Genomic DNA, 14,658 nt, shown 5'->3' with positions numbered 1-14,658 from the left:
ATTCTTATTCAACTTTGCCAAGCATGAAAGCTTTTAAATGACACAACAAGGACAATGATTAGAAGGTACTGTAAAGCCAAACACTCAGGACTGTCAAACCAAAGCAAAGTCAAGCCCCATCCCCCCCTTCAAAAAACCCCCCCAAACTACCAAACAATCTTCCCATCACCACTCCTAGGGTTTCTTTTAATTTGCTTTGAGACTTTTAAGTCCCTGTTACCTTCAGACTGTTAAGCATTTAATTACAATTTCAAGTTTTTGTCTGCTACCATGAAGATATAAGGAAACTTAGCTTATATTTAACAAAAAAAAGGAGGGAAATGGGCAGTTTTTCCTGTGCTTGAGGGTTTTAGAGGCCTACACTAGAAGGGATTTACTGTTATTCTAGCACTCTTCTACTACAGACACAGTTTAAATGAGTAAATAATATTTTTGCCAGTATGCCTTACATGGGTTTAACAAGCAATTTAACCTATGTCATAAAGACAGAGATCCGCACAATATCATAGTTCCCAAGTATTGTGGGCTTCCAGAATTTGGTCAGTTTTGTCCTCTGACTGGATATTAAAATATGCAAGATTCATGGTGTTTCTTGTTTCAATTCTCCTTACTCACAGACAAACCAAATAAAGTGAGAAAAAAGCATTCTCTGAATTCTCTACTCTCATGGAGGAACATATTATTTTGGTGTGCAGTTACTCTACAATGAAAACTTCCTATTTGGCTATTTATTTACATTTCAGTTTAATGACTTGAACAAAAAAGTGGGAGATAACATTAACCCAGGACCCCTGTGACACATTGTCTTTGGATAATTGTTTAGAAAAACAGCGCTGTCCAAATTAACACCAATGTAATCTAGCTGTTGACTGGGAATCGCATAATAGTTACATATACAATACATGGGGTTTCCACAACATATTTGCAAAAATATCCAGATGAGGGTCTGTTATTAATGGCCACTCACTGCATCCAAAAGGATGCCAGTTTACTCCTACTACTAGACCTGCCAGGATGCAACAAGCACATTAAAATAATTTTGAGCTCTGGGCCATACCTGCCTTTTTCATAATGACCTTAAGGTTTGACCAAGGTAAGTGCCAACTTGAAGACTGCAAGTTAGGGAGTTACAGGTTGGTGATCCTAGGCAAGATAAGCCTCTCCCCATTCTCAGGGCAACCCAACAACCCCAGACCATCTACTAGAAAAGATTTGTGACTTGGAGATCCAACAATTAAGGGGTAGGGGGAAGGAAACCACCTCTCTCTTACCCCATCCCACAGATGTTTCCATTTCAGAAGCATCTAGCTGCAATCTTGCAAGCTTTCCATTTAAAAACTAGCTAATAGCTCAAGAATAATGGATTTCAAGGAGTGTTTACATGGCCCCTCCTTGCCCCCTGCTCATAGTTCAGGGCCAGCCATGTAAAGACTCTGTCCACTGCTGCCTCCTCCAGCCTCTGGCACCCAGCTTCCCCCCTGCTCCTCTTCCTTCCCTTCCCTGCTAGCTGTTGTGGAGGCCAGGTAGCAGTGGAGAGCCATCAATGTGATGCCCTCTCCCTGCTTCTCTCCCCTTTCCTGCTGCCTGGTCCGACAACAGCTGCCACCATGACCCCCCTGCCTCACGCCTGCCTGGGCTTGTGCAGCCTCCTTCCCCCCCCACCACCTCCCCCTCCCTGCCAGCTGTTGTTGGGGCCTCCTTCCCACTCCCCACCTTCCCTCTCTCCTCACCTCCCAGCCCTGACAACAGCCAGGACTGTGAGCCTTTCTGCCTGGCTCCCCCTCCCGCCCTGCCAGCCACCTCCCCATCACCAGTCTGTCCTGGGGGGGCATCGGGAATGGGCATCAGGAGGAGCACTGCCACCGCAACCCCCCTCTTTGCCCTCAGGCAGGGACAGGACAAACTTCCCCGGCTGCAGCTCAAACTTGGGCCTCTGCAACCAATCACAACCCATCCTCTTGGTGGCACATGCGCAGTTGCCCAAAAGCATTAGGGACGGACAGACACACAGATGAAGCCCTGTATTATATTAGAATGATTTTTGGAGTCAGTGGGAGTTCTGCATGGAGAGATTCATAGCTATTAAATGTATGTATACATCCTGCAGGAAAGAGGGATTGAAACCAAAGGGAAGTGTGCACCTGCCCTCACAGACATGCCCAGGACTCGTTGCTTTTGTTGCTTCAACTGTGAATAAAATAAACTATACACTGTGTGTATAGTATATCACGTATATAGAATACATATATAGCCTATATGTGGCTAGTATATAATATGCATGTATGTGTTTATTCCCCCAGTTGCTTTTGCTGCTTCAACTGAGATAAGTGACTATACACACACACACACACACACACACTATACCAGTGTATATATACTACACACATTAAATATACATTCAGGGACCGGGGAAATGTCAGCGGTCTGGAAAGGCTCAGTTCAGCGCCCCGGTCTCGTCGTCCCTGCCATGCTTGCAGCCTCCGGCCCGGAGCTCAAGCCCGCTTTGACTCTGGGCCTCCAGCACAACCCCGCGCCCCGGCAGCAGGGCTGGGCCCCCCAGAGCGAGCAACCACGCGACAAAGCCACCTCGTCCCTCCCCAGCTCCTTCGCTTTGAGCCGAGCTCCGCTCCCGCCCGCGCTGCTACAACACCCTGCACCGCAGAGCACCCCCGCACCGCGCCCTACGGGTGCCTGCCTGCCCCGCGAGCCGCTCTGGCTCTTCCCTCCCAGGCCCTGGAAATGAGCCCACTACCTCCCCCCCGCTTCTCGGGACAGTGGTCTCGCCCTGCAGGGAGGAACGGAGCAAGAGGCTGGGTCACGGGGGCGGGGCGGGATTCGAGTACGGTTTACGCAACAATGACGAATGACATAACAAAAGAGGAGGCGGGGCTAGAAAGCAGAATTTGCACACGGGCAAAATGTACTCACAGATCCCTGGTGGTCTAGTGGTTAGGATTCGGCGCTCTCACCGCCGCGGCCCGGGTTCGATTCCCGGTCAGGGAAAGTACTTTTTTCCCACCCCCGTTTTCCGTTTCCTGCAGGTGGAGAGAGTCGCACTGGCGGGGCGACCCTCACTGCATCTCTTTGCACGGGGTTTGGCCAGGGCAGAGCACCAGGGCCTCCTCGGTCACCAGCTGAGCTATGTGTGCTCTTGGAGCTGGCTGAGCAGGGGCTGCCCCTTGGGGTTCTGTTCAAACAGACACAAAGGGCACCTCTGTGCTGCCTTTGGGCCACAGTTTGTACCACACTTGGCACAAGTGGGCTCTGCTCTGTGACTGCGGCTCCTAGGTGCCAAGGCAATGCACATAAACACAGGAATGGGGCTGGGGGGCACTGCGATAGAGGTCCATAGCACCCTGAGGGGTGCCCACCAAGTGAACAGGGTTCTGGTGCCGCAAGTTGAGCTGCAAAGCCATACAGAGCGTGACCCTGGTGCTTCAGCATGTAGACCATGCCTGTGGCAGTCACGGTCTTGCACTTGGCATGCTCGGTGTAGGTGAAGGCATCACTGTCACAGGTCATGTTCTCCAGGAAGACCTTCAGCACCCCACGGTTTCCTTGTTACATGAAGCCAGAGATGTGCTTCACGCCACCACAGCCAGCCAGGCAGCAGACGGATGGCTTGGCTTGGCTTGGTAATGCTCTGGATGTTGTCATGGAGAACTTTGCAATGGCGGTTGGTACCTCCTTTTCCCAGCCACTTGCTCCATTTGCTGCAGCCAGACATGGCACAGTATGTGCAGGCAAGGAACTGTTGCTCACCAAGTCCCAGAATACCAGAATTAGGGGGCACCTGCTGCAAATAGTAGGTGACAGGTTTAAAACTAATGAGAACATGGGTAGACCTTGGATTCTGAAAAGGAGAGGGAGTGCAGATGATGTTGTCCATCATCACATATAACACAGCACTCATTTTTCTCCACGAAAATAAAAGAAATTAATATGCCAGGGGCCTTGGGCTCTATTATTCAGTTTAAGAATAACTGAAGCAAAACCAAATATAACTTTACTGGAATGAGTTTTAAAAAATAGTCTGCAGGGCTGTGAAATAGGAGCTACCAGGAGCAGTTAACAAACAGCAGAATTGCAAAGTAAAGGCTAGCTTGATTAGTGGAACACCAAGACTATTAAAAAGGAGGGAGGGTCACTAACACCTCTGAATGAAGAGCTTTGAAGGAATTAGGTAGATTTTTAATGAGCCATGAATTCGCCTGAGGCTATCACTGCTGCCTAAATAGAAATGTTGTCAGGCAGTTAGATTTAAACTTCAGGTGGAGCAGGAATCAAAGCAGGGTGCAAATGGATCCACCCCTGTGGATCCACCCCTGAATGAGAGAAACTACTTTTTACACAAAGCATAATTAACTTGTGGAATTTATTGCCACAGGAAGTGGTGGAGTCAGATAGCATAGCCAGGTTAAAAAATGGACTGGATACTTCCAGGTCTATTAATGACTATTGAACAGGAAGAATGGTTTAAGATATTTCTTCTGGCATCTCTAATTAAATAAATAGTGGATGCCCAGGAAGGTGTTGAATAGGGGATAGATCACTTGAGAGAGACCTGGTTCAATGCTTGCCCTGCACAGCATCCACTTCTGCCACTGCTGTAAACAGGCTACTGAGCTAGATGAACCAGTGGTCTGACCCAGTATGGCATTTATGTTCTTATGAATTATCTCAACTTGATTGAAAATTCTTCTCGACTTTTGTTAAGCTTATGAGGATAGTCATGGATTTGGAACAGGCTACCTAGAGAACCTACCTAGAGCCTACCTACATAGAGACTGTGGAATCTTCATCTTTGGAAATTTTCAAGAGCAGGTTAGAGTAGACATTGGCTAGGATGGTTTAGTCAGGGATAATCCTGCCTTGAGCAGGAGACTAGATTAGATGACCATGTGAGGTCCCTTCCAGCCCTGCTTTCGTATGATCCTAAGACAAAGCCTAGTATAGCTGAAGCCACACTGACTGGATTTTAATATAAGCCCTCTGGGCCACCAGAGACTTGCCAGGGTGTAGCTGCACATTAAAAGGTGCAACTCCCTTTAATGGTGACAGGTAAAGCTGCTCCTTCCACTGGGAGACTATACTTCGGCTTGAAACAAACAATGTGAGTAGTAGCTTTGGTTCAGTTTAGTCTGTAAGGTCTAAACTTTAATCCAGTAGTGCATGGATCTGCTTCATAAAATTTATTAACTAAATTTTGTGAGTAAGGAGCCCCAAGCACAAACAAATGGGGGAAAGGTTCAAAGGAGGGGATGTATGATCTGCGTCATTCTAACCTGAAAAAAAATGAGAGCAGGAAACGGCTAATTCCAATAGCAAAAAATCATGAGCTTTCATAATTTCTTCTTTTATATCTAAGATGCCTCCTCTCTCTACACAAGTGACAGTTATACACGTCACGCCACTGTTAAGGCATCAACTAAGTTACAACAGAAGTTGATAATGTTCCTTACATTTCACTGGGATGTGTTAGCAGACTAGTGAAATGATATGTTGTTAAAAAGCCCCCATTTTCCACCTCAGGCAATGATGGGTGGTTTGAGAAGCAGTTGTCATGATGTCCATCCAGTGGTGATGGAGATATTCTGTTCAGTTTTAATTTACTGGCATTTTTTTACATGCACTTCTGTGGAGTCTGACCTCCATAGCACCACAAAGCTCCCTTTATAGGCAGCTTGGACAGAATTAAAATATGCAAAACTCTGAAAAAATCCAGACTTTTTTATGCATACGCATGGTGTAGCTTTAGGTCCCACCCCTTATGTTGTTCTAGGGTTGGATGTATATCCTTCTGAAAAGGGAGGTTACTGTCTTTCTAATAGTAAAAACATTCGTTTTCAGCACTAATGAGTTTTATAGTAGGAAATCTGAAACTTATCACTGATCCAGGCATGAATGTTGCCCATGTGATCAGTGGTGGCTGGAGACCCACAATACGTCACTCTTGCCACCACTGAGAACAGTCCAGCTCCATCCTCTTTGGAACTACCCTTAAGTAGTTGAAAGCCGCTATTAAATCCCTCCTTCATCTTCTCTTCTCCAAACTAAATAAGCCTAGTTCCCTCAGCCTCTTCTCATGAGTCATGTGCCTCAGCCCCCTTACCATTTTTGTTGCCCTCTGCTACTCTTTCCCATTTGTCTTAATCCTTTCTGTGGTGGGGGTCCCAAAACTGGACACATAAAGCCTATAATCAGCCTCTATGTGGGAGAAATATCTGTGCGCTAAATTGCAGTTCTTGTCCCTTAAACTTTAGATCTGCATCCCTGTTCTCTGCCAAAAAATCCAGCCTAACATCCCAGCTATGTGATTTACTCATGATTTAAAACAGACTGACAAACAAAAAGATGTGCAGAAGAAATGCTTTCTTCTCTTACCACCAAATGTAGAATTCCCTTCGAGAATCACTTTAGTCCAAGGACCAGGTGCAGTTACGTACCATGGCTCTCCGGTGCCCGAAGGCTAATGCTTGCATTTATGCCCCCCACCCCCAGGCCTTCATGTAGCAATACCTAAAGTCACATTGTGCAATAAGAACTCTGAAGGGCCTAGCCGGTGCCCCGCACCAGGTCAGCACCCGGGGGCCATGGCCCCCCACCCATCAGTCTGCCACTGAATGACAAAACAAGGAGCAATGGTCTCAAGTTGCAGCAAGTGAAGCTTAGCTTAGAGAGTAGGCAAAACTTTTCCACCAGGAGAGTAGTAAAACACCAGAGAGGTGCAAGGTCTTAAAAACCTCCATCCTTAGAGGTTTTTAAGGCCCAGGTAGACAAAGCCTTGGATGGGATGATCTTGTTGGGGATGGTTCTGATTTGATATGGGGGGTTGGACTATATGACCTCCCAAGTTCCCTTCCAACCCTCTTTTTCTATGATTCTGTGATTTATTTAACCTTAAATAGCAGAATCCTAACTTTCAAACAGGTCTCTGTGTTTACTTCTAACTCTGATAAATGCTGAGATGTAAGACCTACACGCTACAAGATAATTAAGTAAAAAAAAGGTATTTTAAAGGTTTGAAAACATATTGGTTCCAATATTTCAGACAGTTGTACACTCAGCATAATGGAACCACCATAGCTGGTAGGTCCAAGGGTGAATATATGAAGCCAGGTTTAAGGAAGACAGGTCCTTAGCTGGTGTGAATTACTGGAACTCCAATCAATGGTTCTTAATCTGTCTGCAATTTGCTTGAGTACCTTAATTCTTACTTTAGATACCCACCAATATATAAGGATTCGTGTCTGGAGCTTTTAAATTTTAAATTTCAAATTTCCTGTTGCTATATTTTTAGGCTAGAGCACTCTATTAATTTTCCTCTTTAAATTTCGATGTACAGCCTACATATTATTTTTTTGTGATCATCTTCAAAAACTGTCCATGGCCTTGAACATCAGTAAGATACTAAGAAGATGAACGCTTACCATTTGTGGGTGGGTTTCTAAAGACATGGGTTCTACTTGATTTTGCAGCACAGTGTCTGAAAGAAGAAGCTACTTAAGTGAATATTCCTATGTGGCTTTTGTGACATAGCTATTGCCATATGTAGGTGTCAGATACCCCATTATTTTTTACTGTCTGCTTTATATTGTGGAAGTAAGGACCCAGGTAAAGTGCTATGCTGTGTAGTCTAGATGAGAATGATCATATATTTATTGGTTCAAAATACCACTTCAGTGTACCACAAGGTGGCATCCTAGTTCTTCCTAGAGTCACATTCCGAACTGGTTAGTATTAAGAGCACTACTAACTAGATATCTAAAGTAAAAGTGGCATGATATAATACAAAGAGTTATGCACAGAACAAGGCAGTTTTACATATTATATTTAATAATGGTAAGTTTAATTTAAAGTACATATCTGTTACCAAACCAAATAGTTTTACTCCTCAAAGAACACCAGTTTCCTTGACAGAAACCTACAATTCTTTGCATGGAAACTTTTAGGTGTTTCTCTTCAGCATTTTTCTTAGAAGGTATGGTTTACAAAAGAGAGGATACAAATGATTACTATGTTGCTAGAACAATTCTATCAGTATCTAGCTAAGGTACCATAGTATCCAAAAACCTTTCAACCTTAGCATGTTTAACCTCACAACAATTTTGTGGCGCAGGGAAGTAGTAGACTTATAGACTAAAAGACTACCTAGGACCACACAGAAAGTCTGTATCAAAGTAGACATGAACCAGAATGTCTGTAAGCTCATGTCCAACACTATCTCTCCACCAAACATGAAAGATCTGGCCAGTCCTGTCCCCCTTTACATTGATCCATAAGGCTAGCAGACCAAAGGGATAAGGTTTGCTCTAAAATGTCACTAGTCCATAAATGTTAATTCTACCCTTTTCTGTTAACAAAGAAGATATATTTTTAAGAAAAAGTAGATACTGGGCACATCTATATGAGATGCTTACTGTGCATTAGACTAATAATGCAGTGCAGTAGCTTGGTGGTTAAAAACTGTGCTAATAGCCCACTGCTCAGTGTTATTAGGCTAGTGCACACTAAGCATCACAAAATAACCATGCGCTGGTGCTACTTTGCAGTAACTCTAGTTACTGAGCATTCAGTTTATACTTCATTAAGGAAGTACTAAACTAAATACGCAGTATCTAAGGTGCATTAATGAACGTGTAGACATGCCTACTGAGACCTGGTCTGATTATCTGGAAATAATGTCTTCTACTCCAGGTGATGGGTCTTAGGAATCCCTTTGGATTTATAGCCTGCCAGGTGGAAAGTGTGCAATCCTCCTTTTACCTTGTGATGGGGCTTAGCCCAGTGAATGGCCAGCACTGGGAGTAGGGGAGTACAACCCCGTATTCAGCCTTGAGTGCAATATGCCATTCAGATACAGCCCAAATTGTGAAACACAAGCATGTCTCTCCTGGTTGATAAGAGCCAGTGAAGAACAAGTCTAGTCACTGCTGATGAAAATAGTCAATACAATTCTATCATTTGTCCAACCCTCCAAAAGCCTACACTTTACCTTGATGATTTCTCCAACTACTATCCGATCACCAATTTGGTGCTGAGCAAACTAACTGGGAAGGAAGGAACCACCAGTCTCTAGCACCGCATGACATGCCTGTTCCTGTCCAAAAGTGCTTATCAACAGGGTCCTGCAGGATAAAATATATCTCCACTCCTGTTCAATATCTACATGAGAGAGAGAATTAGATAACATGGACTTAGCTGCCATTAGTAAACAGCAGGCACTCACCTGTATGCCAGTGATATTTATTCTTCAGATGGCAGGAGTAGCTGCATAACCAGCCAAAGCAGAGATTGCTGATCAGAATGTATAAGGGAAAACAGGGCCTTGCTTGGGCCATCTCCACCCAGAACCTCTCTGGACTCAGAAATGTGCAATGGACCTCCTTCCCCCCCACCATAGAAAACAGGAGATGGGCAGTATTATGAATCTCTGAAACTGGTTGATCTTAACTTTCAAGCTGAGATTTTTACTTCACAGCCATTGGGATATAGATAATAATAATAAGAATGTTCAGCACTTGTATAATATTTTACATATTCAAAACATTGCACATTGATCATTTTCATATAATCTGGTGAGATCAGTCATCATCACATGAATAAAGCATCATCATGTAACTGTGCTCATAAGCTACTGTGCAGTAAATTAGTCTACTTCACATTTAGCTAGTACCTGTAAATATGGGTACTAAACTAACTGCACAGTAGACACTGCACATTAGGGCTTGTGTAGATGCTGACCAGGAGCAAATCTGCTCCCAGTTAGCCACACCAGCATGGGTCTGTGTCCTGGCACTGCTCAGCTCCCGGCTTCCCCCAGGAGCTGGGAGCCAATCATGCAGGGATTGGGTGAGTCCTTCTTTGCCCCCACCCTATTCCTGCACTGTGGGGCTCTCAGTTCACCACAGGAGTGGGGAGTTGAGCAGCACAGGGACTGGGGAGCTCTTTCTTCCCTGCTTAGCCAGGGGTTGGGCAGGAGCTGTCTCACCAGTGGGGCAGCTGGCAGCAAGTCTCCAGCTGGGTGGGAAATTCATGCTCACCCAGGTGCTGGGTGGGAGCTGTCCCACTGTCACTTCACTGCTTCAGTTTCCCATGTCTGGCAATAAGAGACTGCACTACTGCATTTCTAACACCAAGTGGAGCTCTCTCTGGCTGGAAATGAAAAACACTCCCAGGTTTGCATTTGTTGCTAGTCATGCTGGGAGACTTACAGATCAGTGTCTAGTAGTCTTCAGATAACTTAGTTGTATTATAGATTTCATAGAAATTAGGGCTGGAAGGGACCTCAAAAGATCATCGAGTCCAGCCCCCTGCCTGAGGGGTAGGAAGTCAGCTGGGGTCATAGGATCCCAGCAAGATAGACATCCAAATTTCTCTTGAAGGCATTCAGTGTAGGTGCTTGACTCACCTCTGGTGGCAGGCCATTCCAAACCTTAGGGGCTTGAACAGTAAAGAAGTTCTTCCTTACGTATAGCCTGAAATGGTCTTGCAGGAGTTTATAACCATTCAACCTCATCATCCCTTGGAGCGCTCTGGTGAAAAATTGTTCCCCCAGATCCTGGTGAACACCTCTGAAACCTATAGGTGCCCACCAGATCTCCCCTGAGCCTGAGCTTTTCCAGGCTGAAGAGTCCCATAGCTCTCAGCCTGTCATCATAAGGTCTGTTTTTCTGACCTCTGATCTTGTGCGTGGCTCTTCTCCAGACTCTCTCAAGCTTCTCCACCTCTTTTTTGAATTGTGGAGCCCAAAACTGGATACAGTACTCCAGCTTCAGTCTCACCAAGGTGGAGTACAACAGGAGAATGATGTCCTGCTCACTTGACTAGCCACAACATCACATTGAAGGCTCATATTGATCTTGTGGTCAATCATGACCCCCAAGTCCCTTTTCACTGTGGTGCTAACCAGCGTAGCATTGCCGAGCCTATAAACATGCTGCAGGTTTTTCCTCCCAAGGTGGAGAACCTTGCATTTTTTGGTGTTGAACACCTCGGGTTCTCATTCACCCATTTCCTGAGCCTGTCAAGGTCAGCCTGGATTGCCCTCCTGTCCTCAGGTGTGGATCTTTACCCCAGAGTTTGGTGTCATCAGCGAACTTAGCCAGTCCGCTTCTGACTCCAATGTCCACATCATTAATGAAGATGTTGAACAATTTGGGTCCAAGGACAGAGCCTTGGGGGGACCCCACTCGTCACAGGGCACCACGACTATTGACTTCTGTCAACCACCACCCTCTGGGACCAATTCCCCAGCCAGTGGACTGTGGTGGACCCGAGGCTGCAGTTAGCCAGTTTCACCAGGAGGTGATCATGGGATACCAGATAGAAGGTTTTTTTGAAGTCAAGTTATATGACATCAAACTCTTCTCCCTTGTCCAGGTGATAGGTCACTTGGTCATAAAAGGAAATAAGAATGGTCAAACAAGACCTACCCACAACAAACCCATGCTGGGTGTCCCTCAAGATGTTGCCATCAGCCAGTCCGTCAAGAATGGCCTCTTTAATAAACTTTTCTTTAGTTTGCTGGATCCACTTTCCTCCCTTTCTTGAAGATAGGCACCGCATTGGCCTTCTTCCAATCTTCAGGCACTTCACCAAAGCACCACAAGTTCTTGAAGGTCCGTGCCAGGGCTGGGTTATGATGCTCGCCAGCTTCTTGAGTACCCTGGGATGTAGATTGTCAGGGCCGGCTGACTTGAAGGCATCCAGCCTCTCAAAGTCTTCCTTCGCAAGGTCAGCATTGATGGAGGGCAGGGGATCTCCTTCACCCATGCCTCCCTGTCCCATAATGGGCAGGGGCATCTCATGGGACTGATGAAAGACCAATGCAAAGTACTCATTTAATAGGTTGGCTTTTTCCTGGGCGTCAGTTGTCAGTTGCCCATCTGGTTTAGCAGGGTCGAATGTTGCCCTTGCTTTTCCTCCAGCTCCCCGCATATCTAAAAAAGGACTTTTTATTGTCCTTGATACTTGTAGCTAGTTGGAGTTCTGTCACAACCTTGGCTTTCCTGGTTTGCTCCCTGCAGGTCCAGAGCAGTGAGGAATATTCTTCCTTGGAGGTGGATCCTGTCCTCCATCCTTTGTAAGCCTTTCTTTTTAGCCGCAAGAGGTCCACTAGTCCCTTGTTGAGCCAAGGGGGCTGCTGTGCCCTCTTGCTGCCTTTCCTCCAAGATGGAATTCCCTTAGCTTGTGCATTTAGGATCGCTCCCTTGAGGAGCAACCACTCTTCCTAAACTCCTCTTCCCTTGGGGTTGTGATCCCTTAGGGCCTCACCGACAAGCCTCCTGAGCTTAACACACGAGAGGATCATTACGTAAGGCTCACTGCCTTGAGTAGTAAAATAATTGGGCTTGTAGGATTCAAACATAACTGATTGCCCCTTTTAGCATGTGAGATAAGAAAATGAGTCTTAGATTTCTCTTCTAGGCAGGTGTCTACACTGTTAAACATGGCAAGCCCAGGAGTACTACTAAGAAACTCCTTTCACCAACTCCCAAATAAGGCAACGCAATCCTGAGTGTGGACCCAGAGGCGCTTTCAGACTCTGTCTCAGGCACACTCAGAGCCATGGTAAACTGGCTGTACTGCCTTATTTCTAGGCTTCAGTGGAAAGTGGGTGTGTCTACACATGCATATAATCCAGGAGTAGTTTCCTCTTGAGTAAACTACTTTAGAGTAAACTTTCTCAGACATATGTCTACATATGCAGGAATGCTGGAGCAGATTTGCTACTCCTAGAAGCAGACTGCTTCTGCTTCCTATGGCCCTGCAACCAGCCCCTGCAGCAGTCTTGGGGAGTCCTGGACAGCTGTCTCCTGGCAAGGGCTGGGACATTGTTCACTGTCCCAGGAATCTGCCTGCTGCTGGGGCAGGCTCTGCCACTGGAGCCTGGGCAGGGAAAATGTCTCCCTACCCCAGCAGCAGGGCACTCCCAGCCCCTGCACCATGATCACAGGGCTAGGGCTGGGAGATCCTGATCTCCCAGCCCTAGCCCCTTGGTTACAGAACCCAGGCTGGGAGATCCTTGAGGATAACAATCTCCCAGCCCTGGCCCCTTGACTGCAGAGCTGGTGCTGGGATATAAGGATATCCCAGTCTGAGTCCCACAACTGCAGGGCTTGGGCTGGGAGATAAGGATCCCCCAGCCCTGTGATCATAGAGCAGGGGCTGGAAGCTCCCTGTTGCTGGGGCAGGAGAATATTGTCCCTGCCCAGGCTTCAGTGGTGGAGCCCACCCCAGCAGCAGGCAGCTCCCAGGATCAGGGAGAAACCTCCTGCCTCCTGCTGCCCAGCTGACTGGGAGCACATTTGCTCCCAGTCAGGCGTCTATACATCCGCTACTGCTCACTTACTAATCACAAATAAATTTGCTACTTGCCTTTGCAGGTAGAAAATTTACTCACATGTAGAGTCAATTACTGTGCAGTAAGTGTCTGCACGTGTAGACGGATGCTTACTGCACAGTAATTAGCTCTACTTGCAGTAAAGCATCTCAGGTAGACATGACCACTAAGCAGGTGTGAGTAGATGCTGTGTACTTATCAGAGGTGGTTATGGCCTCACCACAGAGGCAGTATAGAAATGTCCTGTAAGGATTCAAACATTGTATCACACCTACCAGCAGGTTTTGCCAAATTATGTCTGTGAGATGCAGCAGTGCAGTTTAAGACAAGGATATTGCCTCGAGCAATATTCTTGGACTGGTTGACCTCCTGCGGTCTCTCCCTTTTTTTCTATGATACTATGGTCAAGAGATGGATGATACCTTCTCCCAACAAGTAAGACCACCTAATTGTAACCTTGAAGCTAGAGAACATAATTTTGCATGAAGTCACTTGCAGCAGGTTTCTGCTTCTCTGCCCTAACCTTTGGTCTTAGTTTCAGATGTCAATAAAGAGGAGACCTGGGTAAGTCCAAAAAGTGGAAACCAGATTCATTCTGTCAGCACTTTTCCATTCCTCAGATCCAGTTCCTCTTGCTTTGCAGTAGAATCACAGCATATCTTAAAACCTCACACGTGGCCTTTGCTTTATGCAGTAACAAATGATACCTGGATTGAAATCTAACCCTTAATTGCCTCTTGTGTGTCCTAGAGAACCTTAACATATGGCTCTAAAATGCAGTTTGTGTGCAAGTATGTAGATGTAGGCTAGCATTTGTTATTTCAAAGCGCTTTAAGTCTTGGGGTATGTCACCTGACCTATGTAGGGCCAGATTTTTTTAGGTGGGCTTTACTTTTGGTGTTAGTTATAGATATGGGTATTCAGCACCACAAAAAACCAGGCCCTTGCTGTCTCAAAGTCATACATGGCTTCTTGTTATTTACATTTTCTAATCCTGCTTTGGAAGAAAAAGTTAGATGGCTAAACAAGGTAAGGGAAATAACCCTTGTTTCCTTGCTAGGCATTTGACCCTTTTTGAGTCCCGTTATTCATAGCTACTATTTCTGGTTCTGTCATGCTTTGCATTACTTAGGAAGTGCTCTCCTTCATGGAGGTGTTACATGGTTGTGATGGCATAGTGATTAAGGGCTTTTCCTATGGTTCTGAAATCAATAGTTCAGGTTCTACTTAGGTTTGTCTCAAAGGATGCCCCCAAGTGGCCCAGCTGTAAACAGATAAATGCTGCTGTAAGTAATATCATAGAATCAATGAGT

General features: G+C 45.8%; 1 non-coding gene across 1 annotated transcript; it reads left to right on the top strand.

Moving 5' to 3' along the window:
* Nucleotides 1–2,931: 2,931 nt before the first annotated feature.
* Nucleotides 2,932–3,003, top strand: TRNAE-CUC. The gene has a single exon. It is a non-coding gene; the product is annotated as a tRNA-Glu (tRNA).
* The last annotated feature ends 11,655 nt before the right edge of the window (nucleotides 3,004–14,658 follow it).

Source organism: Crocodylus porosus, unplaced genomic scaffold (genome assembly GCF_001723895.1).
Source record: "Crocodylus porosus isolate Cpor-Errol unplaced genomic scaffold, CroPor_comp1, whole genome shotgun sequence".
Classification (NCBI taxonomy): domain Eukaryota; kingdom Metazoa; phylum Chordata; order Crocodylia; family Crocodylidae; genus Crocodylus; species Crocodylus porosus.
This window is presented reverse-complemented; position numbering and strand designations above follow the sequence as displayed.